The 18,140-nt window shown below is 47.9% G+C and overlaps 1 long non-coding RNA gene across 1 annotated transcript; it reads left to right on the top strand.

Moving 5' to 3' along the window:
* Positions 1 to 1,316: 1,316 nt before the first annotated feature.
* On the top strand, positions 1,317 to 7,064 carry LOC115898723. Its single transcript, XR_004058411.1, has 3 exons — positions 1,317 to 2,443; positions 5,291 to 5,479; positions 7,004 to 7,064. It is a non-coding gene; the product is annotated as an uncharacterized LOC115898723 (long non-coding RNA).
* The last annotated feature ends 11,076 nt before the right edge of the window (positions 7,065 to 18,140 follow it).

Here is an 18,140-nt window from a genome sequence, read left to right as displayed (position 1 = left end):
GGAGAGACCTGTCACCAACGCTGGGTCAGGTAAGAAGGGGTGGGGTGGCCACGCCTGAGAGTGACTCACACGAGCAAAGCCTGAGCCTCCAGCCAGCTGGACAATCCGGGAAGCCCTAAGTAGGTCAGAATGACTGGAGCCACTGCAGCGTGCACGGTGGTAGGATGGTGAGGCCAGAGCACAGGCAGTGACCACCTCAGACCTTCCTTGTGGCCCGGGCCAGGCCTGACCCTGAGGGCAGCAGGGAACCGTGGAGGGTCATGAGCAGGAGAGGGGCAAAGTCTGGTGTAGGATTCTGCCATATGCTGCTTGGGCTGCGTGCCGAGCCGTTCGCGAGTTGCTGTGAAGAAATACTTGAGGCTGGGTCATTTACAAAGACAGCGGGTTTGTTTTGGCTCAGCAGCGCCGGCGTCTGTTACGGGTGGGGCCTCAGGAAGCTTCCACTTAATGGCAGAAGGCAAAGGGGGAGCAAGAGAGAGGCAGAGAGGTGAACTCACAGTGAGAATTCAACTCCTTGCAGAGGTGAGGACAGCACCAAGCCATTCATGAGGGATCCAACCCCATGACCCAAACGCCTCCCACCAAGGCCCCACCTCCAACATTGGGGGTTGCATTTCAACCTGAGATTTGGAGGTGACGAACGTCCAAACCACATCAGGTCGCTGCATGGAGAATGGGCCGGAGAGGAGAGTGATGGCAAGCAGGCAGAAGCAGAGCGTGGAGGGCTTTGGTGGAGGGAGGGAGAGCCATGGGCCTGGCCAAGGACAGTGGCAGCGGGGAAGGGGAGGGGCACAGTCTGGGGAAGCCCCACAGGGGCTAGTTTGGGAATGTGGTTTGTAACCAGAAGATCTTGTCACAGCCAAGCTTCCCGAGGACAGCATCCACCCGGGAGAGTGTCACAAGGCCTAGGCTGGCCCTGCAGAAGCTGGAGTAGGGGACACTGGGGGACACTGAGCTCCCAGATCTGCTGGTGCCCAGACAGGGCCTGCTTCTGTTCATCTGACTGGTCAGGCTCCATTGGGCAGCTGAATCCAGCAGGTGGTACCCTTAAAACCCTGGCCTGTTGGGCGTGGTGGCTCACGCCTATAATCCCAGCACTTTGGGAGGCCAAGGCAGGCGGATTGCTTGAGCCCAGGAGTTTGAGACTGACCTGGGCAACATAGCAAGAACCTATCTCTACAAAGATTAAAAAGAAAAATTAGGAGTGGAGGCACACATCTGTAGTCCCAGCTACTCAGGAGGTCGAGGGCCAGTGGATCACTTGAGCCTGGGAAGGTGAGGCTGCAGTGAGCCATGATGGCACCACTGCACTCCAGCCTGGGCGACAGTGAGACCCCCCTCCAGATAAAAAAACAAGAGAAAAACCCCAGTCTTGCCACTGACTTGCTAGGTAGGTGACACCAGGTGGGGCCCTTCTCATTGGGCATGCTAGAAGAGTCTCAATCCCGGGATGGGACAGGCAGGCAGGTGACAGCCTGATTTTGGCTGCTGCCGCCTCTGTGGAGGGATCTCTGGTTGTGGGCCCTCTCACCTGTCTTGAGCTGAGATGCCTGCCTCTCATCACTCTGGGCTCCCCTGGCCTCACGGTGGCCTGGCCTCAGGTGCCCTCCCTGAGTCCATGTTGAGACTGGCTAGGCCAGGCGTCTTGCGTACCATGCTTCACAGACAGGCTGTGACCTGCCTCTCTGCTGCCTCAAAGCAGCAGTGTGCTTATAAATGGTTAACAACCAGCTTTCCAGGAAAGGAAATGTACACGTATGTATGTAGGCATGGATCTCTCTCCCTTCCTCCTCTGTCTCTGTCTCTATATACACACAGGCACATGCATACATATATGTGAACACACAATTTACAAATAATAAAATCCACAATATATAAAAAATTCAACAAAATGTACAATATACTCCTCACTGTAAATTCCACATGGCCAGTCGATACTCACAAAATGCCTTCATTGACTTTTACTGAGTTCTTGTATCTGTATCCAGTACTTGATTGCAACGGATGGACGGGTGGTTCCCACATGTATGTTGGCTGATGTTTTCATTTATTTTAATAAGATCAACTCGAAGCAGCTAAGATGAGCAACTTCTTTGCTTAACTGGATGATAGTTTTCAAATACCAGAAATGTTTCTCTTTCTTTTTTTTTCTATTTGTAATGTAATGACCACAGACCCAGCGTTCTTCAGTTTAATCTGCAATATTAGCATTTTCCTCGTCGCTTTCTAAAGTCTAGGCAATCAACAAAGCAGTAATACATCAAGCCCTGGCAAGCCGTGGCATGCCCAGCTCTGTGGCGTAATACTTCCACTTGGCCAGTCTTGAGCTACCAACATGAAGTCACTGAAGGTGACCTTGGGAAGAGACTCCAGGATTTCCACCACAGACATCTGACAGATGGCAACACACAGCAACAGTAAAGCATGCTCGAATCATGAAGACGTGAGTTTTGAGTATCTCCTTTGTTTTTCATATAATTTGTCAGTTTACATAATTTAACTTTTAATAATGATAGTGTTTGTTTAGCTCTGAAAATTCCTGGACGTTTAATATCTATTAGAATGGGTAAAACAAAAACTACTGACCACACCAAGTGTTGGTTTAACACAGAGGAGATGTGGAGCAACGGGGGTACCTGTGTGTTTCTGGTGGGAAGGGAAAATGGGGCAGCCACTTGGGAAAACACTTCGGCAGTGCCTGAAAACGTTAAACATGCACCTGCCACATCAGCCAACAATTCCACTCCAAGATATTTACCCAAGACAAAGGGGTTGATGTAACCATACAAAGACTCATACTCCAATGTTCACAGCAGCTTTTTCATAATAGCCCCAAACAGGAAACAGCCCAAATGTTCATCAGGTGAGTGGCTGGACAAGCCGCAGTGCATCCACACCACGGAATACTACTCAGCAGGGAGAAGTGAGCTCCCAATGTGCGAGCTCATTTTCATGGGACTCATGGTGATGCTGCAGAGCCAACAGTGAACCGACTCCACTGCTCCAGCTCGCCCCTGGCCAGCTGCCTGCCCCTCGTCAAGCTGCGTCACTGACTGATGAGCCACATCAGGCCACCAGGGGTGTCTGCCAGTGGGGAGACAGTGGTGATCACAGAAGTGTGCCTGGGGGACATGTGACATAGGCCTATTGAAAATGGAATTCACTATGGAGAGGGATGAATACTAAAATCAAAGGCCATAGCATTTCCAGCTTGTCTTTGTGCAGAAGACAATGTGAGGAGCACACTGAAAGCCGCAGCAGAAGGTTGGGGAGTGCCACGGGAACACAGCAGGATGTCTGCATTTCTTGTAAATGATATCTGCCCCTGCAAAGAATTCAAGCAGCATTGATGAGTGTCAGCTGCAGAGGTTTCATGTAGGGGACCTCGAGAAACAGTATCAGCATTGTGGGGACACTGCTTTCCTGCAGCTCAGCTTGTGAACACACCTCCCACTCACAGATGTGCACACACACACTTGCACGCATGCAGACACACTTGCACATACACCCTCACACATACATACACGCACACACACACCTGTGCGCACACTTGCACACACCTGTGAACACACACTCGTATACATCTGCACACTTGCACACTCACACATTAACACGTGTGCACACCTGCACACACACATATACCCACACTCACATTCTTGCACACACCCACACACTTGTCCACACACACATACACTCACAACCACACTCAACCACTCACACACCTGAGCACATACACCCCCAAACACTTGTGGACACACACACATGGACACATGCGCACACCTGCACACATACTTGCACACATTCGTACACCCACACACACTCGCACACACTAGCACGCTCACCTGCACACAGTTGCACACACAACCACACGCATGCACACACACTTGCACATACACTCAGACACTCTCGCACACTTGTACACACTGTCAATCCATTCTAGACTTGTATTTGCCATTTAATGTCTCTGGAGCATCAACCTCTTCTAAGGGATTCAGCTGGGACAAGGACCTGGGAAGTATGACTTGCATTTTGTCTTAGTCCCTATGGGCTGCTGTAACAGAAATACTTTAGACTGGGTGGCTTATAAACAACAAACAGTTATTGCTCACAGTTCTGGAGTCTGGGAAGGTCATGATCAAGGCACCAGCAGGTTCAGAGTCTGGCGAGGGCTGGTTCCTCGAATTGTGGAAAGAACTAGCTGGCTCACAGGGTCTCCTGTAAGGGCACTAATCTCATTCATGGTGGTGCAGCCCTCGTGACCTACTCACCTTCTAAATGCCCCACCTCCTACTACTGTCACCTTGGTTATTCAGTTTTAACATGAATTTTGGGGGTACACATGCAAGTCCCCACTCCCCCCACCACATACACATGCACCCCCCCCACACATCACATACCCCCACCCCCACAATCTATACATGCACACACACACATTTACACTTGTACCACACACACTCCTGTGACACATACATGCCACTCCCACACATTCACTTATGATTTGGCATAAGCGGGATCTCACTAGGTGATGCTTTTAAAAAATCATAAACACCTTGGTGGTTTAGGAGTCTTCATAGTCAATTCGCTCTAGGGTTTTAAGTGGATTGACATAATTCTTTTCATTTGTTCAGTCTCTGTAGTGATGTCTCCTGTCTCATTTCCTCATCATGTATAGTTTTCTTGTTCCTCAACAAGGATTGTAAGAGATTTACACATTTCATTGGTCTTTTTCAAATAAAAAAATAGATTTTGACTCATGTTTTCCTCCCTTTTTAATTTTCTGCTTCATTCATATCAGTTTTTTCTTTATTAATTCCATTTGCCTATTTTCTTTTGGCTTAGTTTTCGTTCTTTGTTTTTAATTTCCTGAGATAAAAACTAACCTTTGCCATCTTCCTTCTTGAACAACTAAGGCACTCAAAGGCTGCAATTTCCTTCTAAATGTAGATTATTTTTTGGAATCAAAATCATGTCCTTTAATTGCCTTTTATACTTGGTATCATGCTGAACATAAATTATTTTAAGTTGCAGCATAGACATGAATCCATTTACAGCATGGCATTTCAATCAAAATACTGAGGAAGACAGCGTATGTTTGTCTGTGTATATATTTTGTGCATGGATTTTTTTTTAATCTTTAAAATTTATCCAGTATATCTTTTGGGTTTTTGTAGTAAAATTGGTGTATTATTGATATCAGCAATATCTTCCATGATAGAAAAGTTAAGGTTTTATGAAGTTTTGAAAACTTTTCAAAAATAAATTTAATACAGTTTCTGATAATTTCTTTAAGATTTCAGAAAGTCAAGAGTGTACAGATGTTGGTCCTCAGGAGCTTCATTTACCTGGCCCATCACCGAAGAGGCAGAAATGGAAGACCAGGCTGAGGGAGGCTGGGGAGAGGGGTATCCGGAGGCCCAAGAGGAAGACGATGAAGAAGATGCCGAGGAAGAATGAGAAGCTGAGGTGACAGCAGCTGGCAGTGAGTGTGGGTTTCTCACTTTACAGACACACCCTGTGGCATTCTTTTTGATATGGGAACTAACTTGTAAGAGAAACGCAGTTTCTCCATAGGTTTTCTAAAAGGATCTGATGGTCTGAATTTGCACTGGCTGACACATGAGGGAGCTCTTACAATGGCGCTAGTGCCACTTTTATGCTTTTGGAGGGCACGTTCAGGGCTGAAAAGCTCTGGAAGCAGGCATGTCAGTTCCTGCTCCATGGAGCCTCATGCGTTAAATGACACCCACGGGTCACTGGATAAGGTCATTCAAAATATATCCTCTGGGGGTATCCAGTTGTCCATCAGCCTGGCAGATCTCTGCGTGGTGAGGAAGAGAGCTGTTTTCTATGCCTGTTAGGAGAGCCAAATTGTTTTCTATGTGTAGAACTTTTAAAATTACAAATACCATCCACTGACTACATTCCTATTTCAATAGGGAGCAGCAGTATATGTGGGCATAGCATTGGCTGGGTGAATACAATTTCATACTTTCATATTCCAAAGCTACAGATAGTTTTTATTTTTATTTTTATTTTTTGAGACAGAGTCTCGCTCTGTCGCCTGGGCTGGAGTGCAGCGGCCGGATCTCAGCTCACTGCAAGCTCCGCCTCCTGGGCTTACGCCATTCTCCTGCCTCAGCCTCCCATAGCTGGGACTTCAGGCGCCGCCACCTCGCCTGGCTAGTTTTTTTTTATTTTTTAGTAGAGACGGGGTTTCACCGTGTTAGCCAGGATGGTCTCGATCTCCTGACCTCGTGATCCACCCATCTCGGCCTCCCAAAGTGCTGGGATTACAGGCTTGAGCCACTGCGCCCGGCCTACAGATAGTTTTTAAAGGTAATTATATGTTTAAAGAGAAGTGTCCAATCTTTTTTTTTTTTTTTTTTTTTGAGATGGAGTTTCCCTCTGGTCACCCAGGCTGGAATGCAATGGCACAATCTTGACTCACTGTAACCTTTGCCTCCTGGGTTCAAGCGATTCTCTTGCCTCAGCCTCCCGAGTAGCTGGGATTACAGGTGCATGCCACCATGCCCAGCTAATTTTTGTAGTTTTAGTAGAGACAGGGTTTTGCCATGTTAGCCAGGCTGGTCTCGACCTGACCTCAGGTGATCCACCCACCTTGGCCTCCCAAAGTGCTGGGATTACAGGCATGAGCCACCGCGCCCAGCCGAATCTTTTAAAACTTTGATGTATTAGTATCTTTTGAGTGATATGGGTATTTCAAGTTAAAGTGTGTATTCCATCTGTACCCTAAACATTATGGCCAGTGATGTATTTGGTGTTGAAATTGTATATGTCAATAAGCTTGACACTTTATTATCACTAAATGCAGATTTTACCGTGTCCTATAGGTTTGCTATTAAACATTCTTCTTTGCTTTGCTTTAGGGATAGACTGTAATTTTGCTTTCCATTCCCTTCTTGATTTCATGCTTATATAGTGCAGTTTATCTTAATTTCTGAGTAATTATGATTTCATGATTTTTTTCTTTTTTTTGAGACAGGGTCTCATTGTCACCCAGGCTGGAGTGCACTGTTGCGATCTTGGCTCACTGCGACTTCCGCCTCCCGGGCTCAAAGGATCTTTCCACCTCAGCCTCCCAAGTAGCGGGGACTACAGGCATGCGCCACCACAGCCTGCCAATTTTTGTTATTTATTGTAGAGATGGGGTTTTGCCATGTTGCCCTCTGGTCTTGAATTCCTGAGCTCAAGTGATCAACCCTCCTCGGCCTCCCAAAGGGCTGCGATTACAGGCATGAGCTACCACACCCAGCCAATCATGTTTTGTTGTGTATTTTAGTTCTATTGGATAATAATCTGAGGATGTGTTGCTTAAAATATCACCTTTTCGAATTAAGGTAGTTTGGGGGCTGCTTGAGTTCTCTAGGGATGCCATAGCAAAGTTCCATAAGCTAGGGGGCTTCAACAGCAGAAATGGACTGTTTCTCAGTTCTGGAGGCCAGAAGTCAGAGATCGAGGTGTTGGCAGGGCAGGGTTCCTCCTGGGGGCTGTGAGGGAGAATCTATTCCAGGTCTTTCCCCAGCTTCCAGGACTTTGCTGGCCATCTTTGGTGTTCCTTGATTTGTGGCAGCCTCTCCCCAGTCTCTGCCTTCATCTTCACACAGCCCTCTTTCTCCCTGCATAGAAGGCGCTGTGTCCACATTTCTTCTTTTTATAATGACACAGTCATATTAGATTATAGCCCACCCTAATGACCTCATTTTAACTTCATTACCTCTGTGAAGATCCCCAAATAAGGTTCCCTTCTGAGGTACCGGGGGTTTGGGCTGTAATATATCTTTTTTTAGGGGGGAGGAGGGAGGCAGACACAATTCAATGGATAACAGAGGCTGAATACATAAATAATTGTAAAAAATGTTACAGACTCTGAAACATGCATCTCCTTCAGAGATGCAGGCTTTTCTATATATCTCTAAAATCTGGTTGACAATTGTACTATTCAATTTCCTTTACATTTTTACTTTTTTGTTGACTATATCTGTCTGACTTAATGACAATATATTAGAACATTCCATTGTAATTACATTTTCTTGAAGTCTTCCTTCATGTCTAGTCATTTTTCTTTATGCGTTTAGTTGCTGTGTGTTTATGCTTACTGCATTATGACTGTATTAGAGCTCTAACACACATATATACACGACACATATATACTGATGAATACATGATACATATTATAGCCAGGCACTGTGGCTCATGCCTGTAATCCCAGCACTTTGGGAGGCTGAGGCAGGCAGATCACTTGAGGCTAGGAGTTTGAGACCAGCCTGGTCAACATGGTGAAACCCTGTCTCTACTAAACATAACAAAAATTGGCCGGGTGTGGTGGTGAGCCTGGGCGACAGAGCAAGACTCGGTCTCAAAAAAAAAAAAAAATCCAAAAAACCACACCAAAAATACACATTATATCCACGCCATGTATATAATATGTATCATATCGTGTGCATGTGCGTGTGTGTGTGTGTGTGTGTGCATGTGTGTGTGTGTGGAGAGAGATTTTAAGGAATCAACTCACGTGACATGGAGGTTGGCAAGTCACTGGAGACTCAGGGAAGACTTTAGTTTGAGTCCAAAGGCTCGAGTTGGAGGCAGAATTCCTTCCTCTTTGGGTGACCTCAGTCATTTTCTCTTAAGTCCTTCAACTGATTGGATGAAGCCCACCCACAGCATGGAGAACAATCTGCTGTACTCACTCTTCTCATTTAGATGCTAATATTATTTAAAAACACCCTCACCGCCACATCTAGACTGGTGTTTGACCAAAACTGGGTACTGTAGACTGGCCAGGTTGATGCATAAACCTTCCCAGTCACTATTGCATGGTCTGCTCTTTGTTCTCTGGAATTTTCTTTGTGCGTAACACCCACGAATCTGTACTTGATCCTTACAGACAGCCCAGTCAGCCCCTCTGTCATCACTCGTTTCAACTGCACACTTTGCAAGGGTGGCTGCCCACCACCTCCTCTCTGAGGCCTCTGTTCTGTTGCAGGGGTTGTTTAGTCTTGCAGCCTTGCAGTGAGCAGATGTTTGCAGAATGTAACCGACTCAAGTCTGGCCACTTGCTGTTTGGAGACCAGAATACAAGAAGCAAGGTGCGGTGAAAGCAGCTTTTTTTTTTTTCCAGAATCTTGTTCTGTCACCCAGGCTGGAGTGCAGTAGCACAATCTTGGCTCACTGCAACCTCCGCCTCCTGGGTTCAGGCAATTCTCCTCCCTCAGCCTCCTGAGTAGCTGGGATTATAGGCACGCGCTACCATGCCTGGCTAATTTTTGTATTTTTTGTAGAGACAGGGTTTTGCCATGTTGGATAGGCTGGCCTCAAACTCCTGACCTCAAGTGATCCACCCACCTTGGCCTCCCAAAGTCCTGCGATTACAGGCGTGAGCCACCACTCCTGGCCGAAAGCAGCTTTTACTCGAGTGCTAGCAGGTGGGAGAATGGCCAGGCTGGCCAGGCTCAAGCCTCAAAGGAACCATCTCAAGCTTTATGCAGGCGAGAGGGGTAAAAGGGAGCCTGGAATGGGAGACATGCAGGTGGGGCACTGGGCACAAGGTCTGTGTGCCTTGCTTCCTTGGCTATCTTGAGTCATGGTCCACCGGGAGCACGGGCTAGCATCATCTCTACAATGGCCAGGTTGTAGACTGACCACCTGGAATTTCACAGCTGGATTTCCATACTCGGTTTTTCTCAAGATTAGCCCCCTGGCACTACTAAGTAAGCACAAAATTAGGTAAGTGAGCAGTGCAAGGGAGTGTCTGGTGGAAAGGGAGGGAAACAAGGAGTTTCAAAGTATGTTAAGGCTGAAAGCAAGAAAGGAAAGAAGTTTCAAAATGCATTTTGAAGCTAACCTGCTTGGTCACAAGGATTCTTACTTTCCTTCCCTGCTGGGTGAGTGGTGTTTGGGATGAGGATCTGCGGGCTACCAGAGTTGCACAGGGAAGCTGGTCCACTCGGATCCGTTTCTGCTATAGCTGGTTCTTTCTGTTTGGAAGCTTCTGAGATGCTCCTGTTGTCCTGGGAGTTTGGGAGTGTTTGCCAGGCAAAGCCCAGTTCCCTGACAATCTGGTCTGGAGTGGAGCTCAGCTAGCCCTCCTGAGGTGGAGATGGGCTTTTGCCTCCTCTGGGAGGCCTTCATCAGTCAAGGGCTGACCTGTCTGTCCTCTGCCCCTGCTCCTCACTTGTTTGCTGGCCAGCATCCTCCCAATTTCCATCTTCTTGTTTCTAGCTGGATTTGTAGAAGCAGCGGCAACCCCTTAAGTGGTGTGAGGTGTGACAGTCGCCACAGTCCCAGCGGAAGCCCCAGCCTCCTGGGTTGTCAGTTACCCAGGTACCTCCACAGGCCCAGCTCATCCCGGGTAGCTGGATGCCAATCCTCACCCCAGGCCCGGGATCCATGGCCTCCGCTCAGCCCCTCCCACCTCTGGATCCTGGGCGCTCCATCCCTGCATGTACTGGGAAGACTGGAGGTCCTGGCAGCCCGGGGAGCCCTCTCCACAATGGGGGAAAGAAGGCAAAGGTGAGCTCAGCTGCAATGGGCATCACAGGCCGGGAAGGAAACCTCATCCTTTGCGCAGTGCATGTCAGCTACCCTTTGATCTAGTCAGGCAGATGCCATCTCAAGATGCCCTGCTGCATGTTCCCATCCATCGTGAGTGCACCTGGTCAGCAGTGTGGCCATTCTGCGCTAGTGAGTTGCCTGTATCCAAAGGAAAATGAAAGCTTTCTCTTGGCAGTTAGGGCTTGGAGCCGGGACCTAGGCTAAGTTCCCAGGAAGGCAGGGAGCTAGGGGTGCTAGCTTTATGTTTGCATTTCAAAGAGATGTGTCGGGGCCCTGCAGACACACCTCCCTGGGCCCTAAGCCTAGCGGGAGCTGTATTGAAAAGGTTTACAAAGTCTCCTTCCAACCTGGAAATCCGGCACGTGCAGCATTCCCTCTCCTGCCGGGAACCGGAAGCTCTGCAAAAGAACCCTTGGCGTTTCCCAGGTCCCCGGGGGCAGAGAGGAGGACTCAGCATTTGTGGTCCCCTCCCTCAAGGTCCAGGGCTGAAAGGGACCCAAGCCGTCGGGAGGGGACCTCAGCTAGTGGTGACAGCCTGGGTGCCAGGCCTCACCCCCCAACGCCCAACTCTGTGACTGGCAGAAATGACCTCACAACCTGGCCTCAGTTTCCTCATCTGTAAAATGGAAACAATACAGTGATCCTGGGAGGGTGGGTCATGCCCGGGGCCCAGTACATAGCACAGGTACAGTGCATGTCAGCTACGGTGACAGCTCCTGTTGTGTCTGAGCCCTTGCACCTCTTGTCATGCCCTCTGAGCCCTATATGACTGTCCCTGGCCCTGCCACCCTCATCCCTCCCCACTGCTCCTGGGAGGCCCACTGGGCTCCAGCCACACAGGCCTCAAATACACCAAGCCTGTTCCTGCCTGTGCTGGGTTGAAGGCAGCCCCCAAAAGATGTGTTCGTGTCCTAATCTCTGCCCCCTGTTAGTGGGACCTTATTTGGAGAAAGGGTCTTGCAGATGTAATTACATTAAAGATCTTGAGACAGGGTCATCCTGGATTACCCGGGTGTGCCCTAAATCCATTGACAAGCGTCCTTAGGAGAGACGCAGAGTGGAGGCACACAGTGGGAGGACGAGGCCACTTGAAGACTGAGCCCGGGGTTGTGGCGATGCAGCCAAAACCCAGGGAAGTCTGGGGCCACCAGCAGCTGGAAAAGGCAAGGGAGGGGTCCTCTAGCTCTACAACAATAAGAGAGTAAATTTCTGGTGTTTTAAGCCACCTGGTTTGTGGTTCCTGTCTCTCTCTTCCCTCCCTCCCTCCTTCCCTCCCTCCCTCCCTCCCTCCCTTCCCTCCCTCCTCCCTCCCTCCCCAACTTCCTTCCTCTCTCTCTCCCTCTCTCCTTTCTTTTCTTTCCTTCCTTCCTTCCTTCCTTCCTTCCTTCCTTCCTTCCTTCCTTCCTTCCTTCCTTCCTTCCTTCCTTCCTTCCTTCCTTCCTTCCTTCCTTCCTTCCTTCCTTCCTTCCTTCCTTCCTTCCTTCCTTCCTTGGACGGAGTCTTGCTCTGCTGCCCAGGCTGGAGTGCAATGGCGCGATCTCGGCTCACTGCAACCTCTGCCTCTTGGGTTCAAGGGATTGTCCTTCCTCAGCCTCCTGAGTAGCTGGGACTTACAGGCACCCACCACCATGCCCGGCTAATTTTTGTATTTTTAGTAGAGAGGGGTTTTTGCCACGTTGGCCAGGCTGGTCTGAAACTCCTGACCTCAAGTGATCCTCCAGCCTTGGCCTCCCAAAGTTCTGGGATTACAGGCGTGAGTCACCCCGTCTGGCCCAGTTTGTGGCACTTTGTTACGGCAGGAAACCAACACAGGAAACGAACCCACTGCCTCAGGGCCCTTGCATTGGCTGTGTCTCCACCTGGACTGTGTTGTTCTAACAGCCACCTCAACTGGGTCTCTGCTCGAGTGTCCCCTGCCCCAAGAGAGACCCTGTCTGACCACTGTCTCGCTTCTACCCACACAGAAGGCAGCCCTCCAGTCACACTTTCTCTCCTTCCTCTTGGTGTGTGTCCCTTCATTGGGAAAAAGGCCAGCTCTGAGGGCAGGACTTGGTCTTGCTCACTGCTCCCCAGCACCAGCCCAGGGGCTGGCATGGAGCAGTACCCCAGTGTGGATTCGCTGAATGAGAGGATGGACGGAGGCTCTTTTCATCTTCATCACAATGGGGAGCTGTGGGTCCCCTCCATCTTTTTTTTTTTTTTGAGATGGAGTCTCACTCTGCTGCCCAGGCTGGAGTGCAGTAGCGTGATCTTGGCTCACTGAAACCTCCGTCTCCTGGGTTCAAGCGATTCTCCTGCCTCAGCTTCCCAAGTAGCTGGGACTACAGGCATGCACCACCATGCCCGGCTAATTTTTGCATTTTTAGTACAGACGGGGTTTTGTCGTGTTGGCCAGGCTGGTCTTGAACTCCTGACCTCAGGCAATTTGCCCGCCTCAGTCTCCCAAAGTGCTGGGATTACAGACGTGAGCCACCACACCTGGCCCCCTCGGTCTTACACAAAGGAAACGAAGGTGCATGGCATCCGGAGTGACCAATGGTGGGCAAGGGATGGAAGAAAGTACAGGTGGCAGGGCTCCAAGGCCCGCAACCCCAGAGCTCCTGAGAGTCTCACCAGCTGAGAACCTAGATGGTACAGGGGCGGGGAGGGGGATGACCAAACACTTTCCCAATTCCAAGGCAGGATTTAACCTTTGGCTTCTTTCCTTTTGTACAACCTTTTCCAGAAAATCAAATGATTTTTATCTTTGGTTATGGCCAACTTATGGGCATCATCTCTCCAAATGGGTCAAGTTAGGAAAATGGTAAAGGCGACTGGATTCCCTCTAGTTTGGGGGCAGAGTTCACACAGCTGCTCTCCCTGGTTAACTGGAGTGAGCAGTAATGCTGGAGTCCCGGAACTTGGGCACGAATCTGTCGCCGCTTGCTAGTGGTGATCTCCAGACAATTCCCTCCCATCTTTAAGCCTCAGTTTCCACATCTGTAAATGGTAATCAGGATGCCGACCAGTGGGAGGGGCTTGAGCAAGGCTGGCCTCCTCCCCCTCGCCCCCAGCCTTCCAGGGTTCAGGTATAAAGAGCCGAGGGCCCTCAGGTTGATACCTAGGTGTGGGCAGGGCTGAGCTCCCTCCAGAGGCTCTAGGGGAGGGTCCTTCTGCCTCTTCCAGCTTCTGGTGGCCCCGGGTGTTCCTTGGCTCCTGGCCTCATCACTCCTATCCCTGTCTCTGTCTTCACATGGTCTTCTCCCTGTGTATCTGTTCCTTTGCATGGCATTCTCCTCTCTTTGTAAGGACGGCAGTCATATTGGATTAGGGGTGCACCCTACTCTGGTATGACCTTATTTTAAATATTTACATCAACAATGACCCTATTTCCAAATATGGTCACATTCTGAGGTACTGGGGGTTAGGACTTCAACCTACTTTTTTGGGGGATATAATTTCACTTATAACACCACCCAATCTGCATCCTAACCTTTTTCTCTGGGGATAAGACCCCAACTTTGTTCAAGGCATCAGTGGGCTCAGCCCCAGGTGATAAATCCATCCCATCCCCAACTTTCTCAGCCTCTATTGAGGTTAGGGGTGGCCACATGATCTAGTTCTGGCTCCTGAGATCTAAGTGGAAGTCTGCCAGGCTAGTTTCTGGGAAAATTGTTGCTTCCTTGATAAAAGGGGACAGAGTGTCTGTCTCTGCCTCTTCCTCCTTCTGTCTAATGCATATGTGATGGCTGGAGCTTCAGCAGCCATTTTGTGATCACGCAGCAAAGCCAAGCAAATCAGAAAGATGCTGGGTACTGCCAAAAGCTCTGCTGCTGAACCGATGCCAGAAAGCTATCCCAGAGTCCTTAGGTGAGAAAACAAAGCTTCTAATTATTTAATCCACCATAGTCAGGTTTTCTACTACTTGTGGCCACTTTCCTAACTGATATGCTGTGTTTATTTCTTCCTCCATCCCATTTCCATAACCAGAGGAGACCCTGTGATCTGAGTGTTCAGTCACCACAGTCAAGCTGCTCTCCTTCTCCTCACCTGTACCCTCCTCTTTCCTCCTTTGTCATTCTCTACCTCCTCTTACCTTGTTCTCATGTAACCAGCTAGAATATGGAAGGAAAATACATTATATAGTAGGTGAGGAATATTTTCATCAAAAAAATGAAAAAAATTAATTCTTACTTTCTTATTTTGATTTGATTTGAGCTCTCACAGCTCTGGAGGCTAAAAAGTCTAATGTCAACGTGCCAGTAGATCTGGTTCTTGGTGAGGTTCTGTCAGAAGCCTTTTCCAGAAAATGGTACTTAAAAATTATTGGAGCCTGGGCAACATAATGAGACCCCATCTCTACAAAAAATAATTAAAAAATTAGCCAGGTGGCCGGGCAAGGTGGCTCATTCCTGTAATCCCAAGAACTTTGGGAGGCTGAGGTGGGCAGATCACATGAGGTGTGGAGTTTGAGACCAGCTGATCAACATGGTGAAATCCCGTCTCTACTAAAAATACAAAATTAGCCAGGTGTCGTGGCAGGCACCTGTAGTCCCAGCTACACGAGAGGCTGAGGCAGGAGAATTGCTTGAACCCAGGAGGTGGAGGTTGCAATGAGCCAAGATCGCGCCACTGGACTCCAGCCTGGGCGACAGAGTGAGACTCATCTAAAAAAAAAAAAAATCAGCCAGGTGTGGTGGCACATGCCTGTAGTCCCAGCTATTTAGGAGGTGAAGGTAGAGGCAGGAGGATCGCTTGAGGCCAGGAGGGCAAGACTGCAGTGAGCCATGACTGAACCACTGCACTCCAGTCTAGGCAACAGAGCAAGACTCTATTTCCAAAAAAAAAAAAAAAAAAAAAAATTGGACACAGCTAAAAAATCTTGGACACACAGACACACGTAATATAAAACACAACTCTGGGCTGGGCACGGTGGCTCACACCTGTAATCCCAGCACTTTGGGAGGCCGAGGCAGGCGGATCACGAGGTCAGGAGATCGAGACCATTCTGGCTAACATGGTGAAACCCTGTCTCTACTTAAAAAAAAAAAATACAAAAATTAGCTGGGCATGGCGATGTGTGCCTGTAATCCCAGCTACTCAGGAGGCTGATGCAGGAGAATTGCTTGAACCTGGGAGGTGGAGGTTGTAGTGAGCCAAGATCGCGTCACTGCACTCCAGCCTGGCGACAAAGCCAGACTCTGTCAAAAAACCCCACAAAAACACAAAAACACAGCACAACAAAACAAAACAAAACTCTGGCCAGGCGTGGTGGCTCATGTCTTTAATCCCAGCACTCTGGGAGGCTAAGGCAGACAGATCACCTGAGGCCAGGAGTTCGAGACCAGCCTGGCCAACATGGCAAAACCTCGTCTCTACTAAAAATACAAAAATTTAGCTGGATGTGGTGGCATGAACCTGTAATCCCAGCTACTCAAGAGACTGAGGTATGAGAATCGTTCAAACCCAGGAGGTGGAGGTTGCAGTGAGCCAAGATCGCATGACTGCACTCCAGCCTCAGGGATAGAGCGAGACTCTGTCTCCAAAACAAACAAAGAAACAAACGGACAAAGAAACAAAAAAATAGCTCTGTCTTATATTATGGCTGAGGCTGCAGTCAAACACGGGCTGGGCTAAACAAAAACATCATAGGAACAAACAAATACACCTAATTCTGTCATCCTCATCCTCATATCGCAGCACACAGTTAACTGTTCAGTCTATATATCTGTTAGATAAATGAATGACTAAATGAGAATGCAGGGTTACTAGGAATGGTTGAAACAATACCCATAAACTCAATAACCATATGTAGGGATCTACTAATTATTTAATCCACTCTAGTAGGTTCTCTAGCAACCCATATCCGAGGTCTAGACATTGAAACTACAACCCATTGTTGAGAGAAATTAAAGAAGGCTCCCAACATGGAGAGATACACCATGTTCACAGATTGAAAGGCTCAATATTGTTAAAGATATCGATCCTCCCTCAAATGGTTTACAGATTCAATGCAATCCAATCAAAACCCCAGTAGGCTTTTTCCCCCCATAGAAATTGGCAGGGTATTCTAAAACTCATGTGAAAGTGTGACAAACTTTAAATAGACAAAACAATTTTGAAAATGAAGAACAGCATTGGAGAACTCACAGTACATGATTTCAAGACGTGTTACAAAGCTACAGTAGTCAAGAGAGTGTGGCATTGGCATCAAGATAGACATTGTCTCAATTTGCTTGGGCTGCTATAGCAAAATACCACAGACTGGGTGGCTTAAACAACAGACATTTATTTCTCACAGTTCTGGAGGCTAAAAATCGAAGGACAAGGTGCCAGCAGATTTGGTTCTTGGTAATAGTTCTCTTTGGCTTGGACACAGCTGCCTTCTTGCTATATCCTCGCACACAGTGGAGAAAGGAAGCCCTAGTGTCTCTTCCTCTTGTTGTTGGGAACCAATCCCATCATGAGGGTCCCACCCTCATGACCTCACCTAAACCTAATCAGCTCCCAAAGGCCCCACCTCCTAATGCCATGTGATATGGTTTGGCTGTGTTCCCACCCAAATTTCATCTTGAATTGTGGCTCCCACAATTTCCATGTGTCATATGAGGGTCCCAGTGGGAGGTAATTGAATCACGGGGGCGGGTCTTTCCTGTGCTGTTCTCGTGATAGTAAGTCTCACAAGATCTGATGGTTTTATAATGGGCAGTTCCCCTGCACAAGTTCTCTCTTCCCTGCCACCATGTAAGATGTGACTTTGCTCCTCCTTGCCTCCCACCATGATTGTGAAGCCTCCCTCACCACGTGGCCCTGAGAGTCAATTAAACTTCTTTTTCTTTATAAATTACCCAGTCTCGATATGTCTTTATTAGCAGCGTGACAATGGATTAATACACCATCCCACTGGGGATCAGGGCTTTCACATATGAATTTTCAGGGGACACAAACATTCAGTCCATAGTGCTGACTGATGAGGTACCATGAAGAGTCCAGAAATAGACTCACACACATGTGGCCAACTGATTTTCCACAAAGGGGCTGAGGTAACTCAACTAGAGAAAAGATAATCTTTTCAACAAATGGTGCTAGAAAAACTGGGTATCCATATATAGAAAAGCGAATTGTGAATTTGCCTCACACCATACATAAAATGGATCATAGACCTAAATGTAAGAGTTAAGATTATACAACTTCTATAAGGAAATACGTCTATGTTTTTATAAGAAGACACTGGATAAAGTCTTAGTGACTTGAGTTTTGCAAAGATTTCTTAACTATGACACAAAAAGCACAAACTATAAAATTTAAAAGTCCATACCTTAAACTCCATCAACATAATGCAACTTCTGCTCTTTAAAATGCACTGTTATGCAAATGGAAAGGCAAGCCAGAGTTTGGATGAAAAATATTGCAAAATACATATCTGACAAAGGACTTGTGTCTAGAGCTCTTACAACTTAATAAGAAGACAAACATTCTCTTTTAAAAAGGGGCAAAAGACTTGAACAAATACTTCCTCAAAGAAGACATATGAATGGCCAATGGGCACATGAAAAGATGCTCAACATCATTAGTTATCAGGGAAA

The sequence above is a fragment of the Rhinopithecus roxellana genome, chromosome 7 (assembly GCF_007565055.1).
Source record: "Rhinopithecus roxellana isolate Shanxi Qingling chromosome 7, ASM756505v1, whole genome shotgun sequence".
In the NCBI taxonomy this organism is placed as follows: domain Eukaryota; kingdom Metazoa; phylum Chordata; class Mammalia; order Primates; family Cercopithecidae; genus Rhinopithecus; species Rhinopithecus roxellana.
Note: the sequence above shows the minus strand (reverse complement) of the source record. Positions and strands in the feature narration are given on the sequence as shown.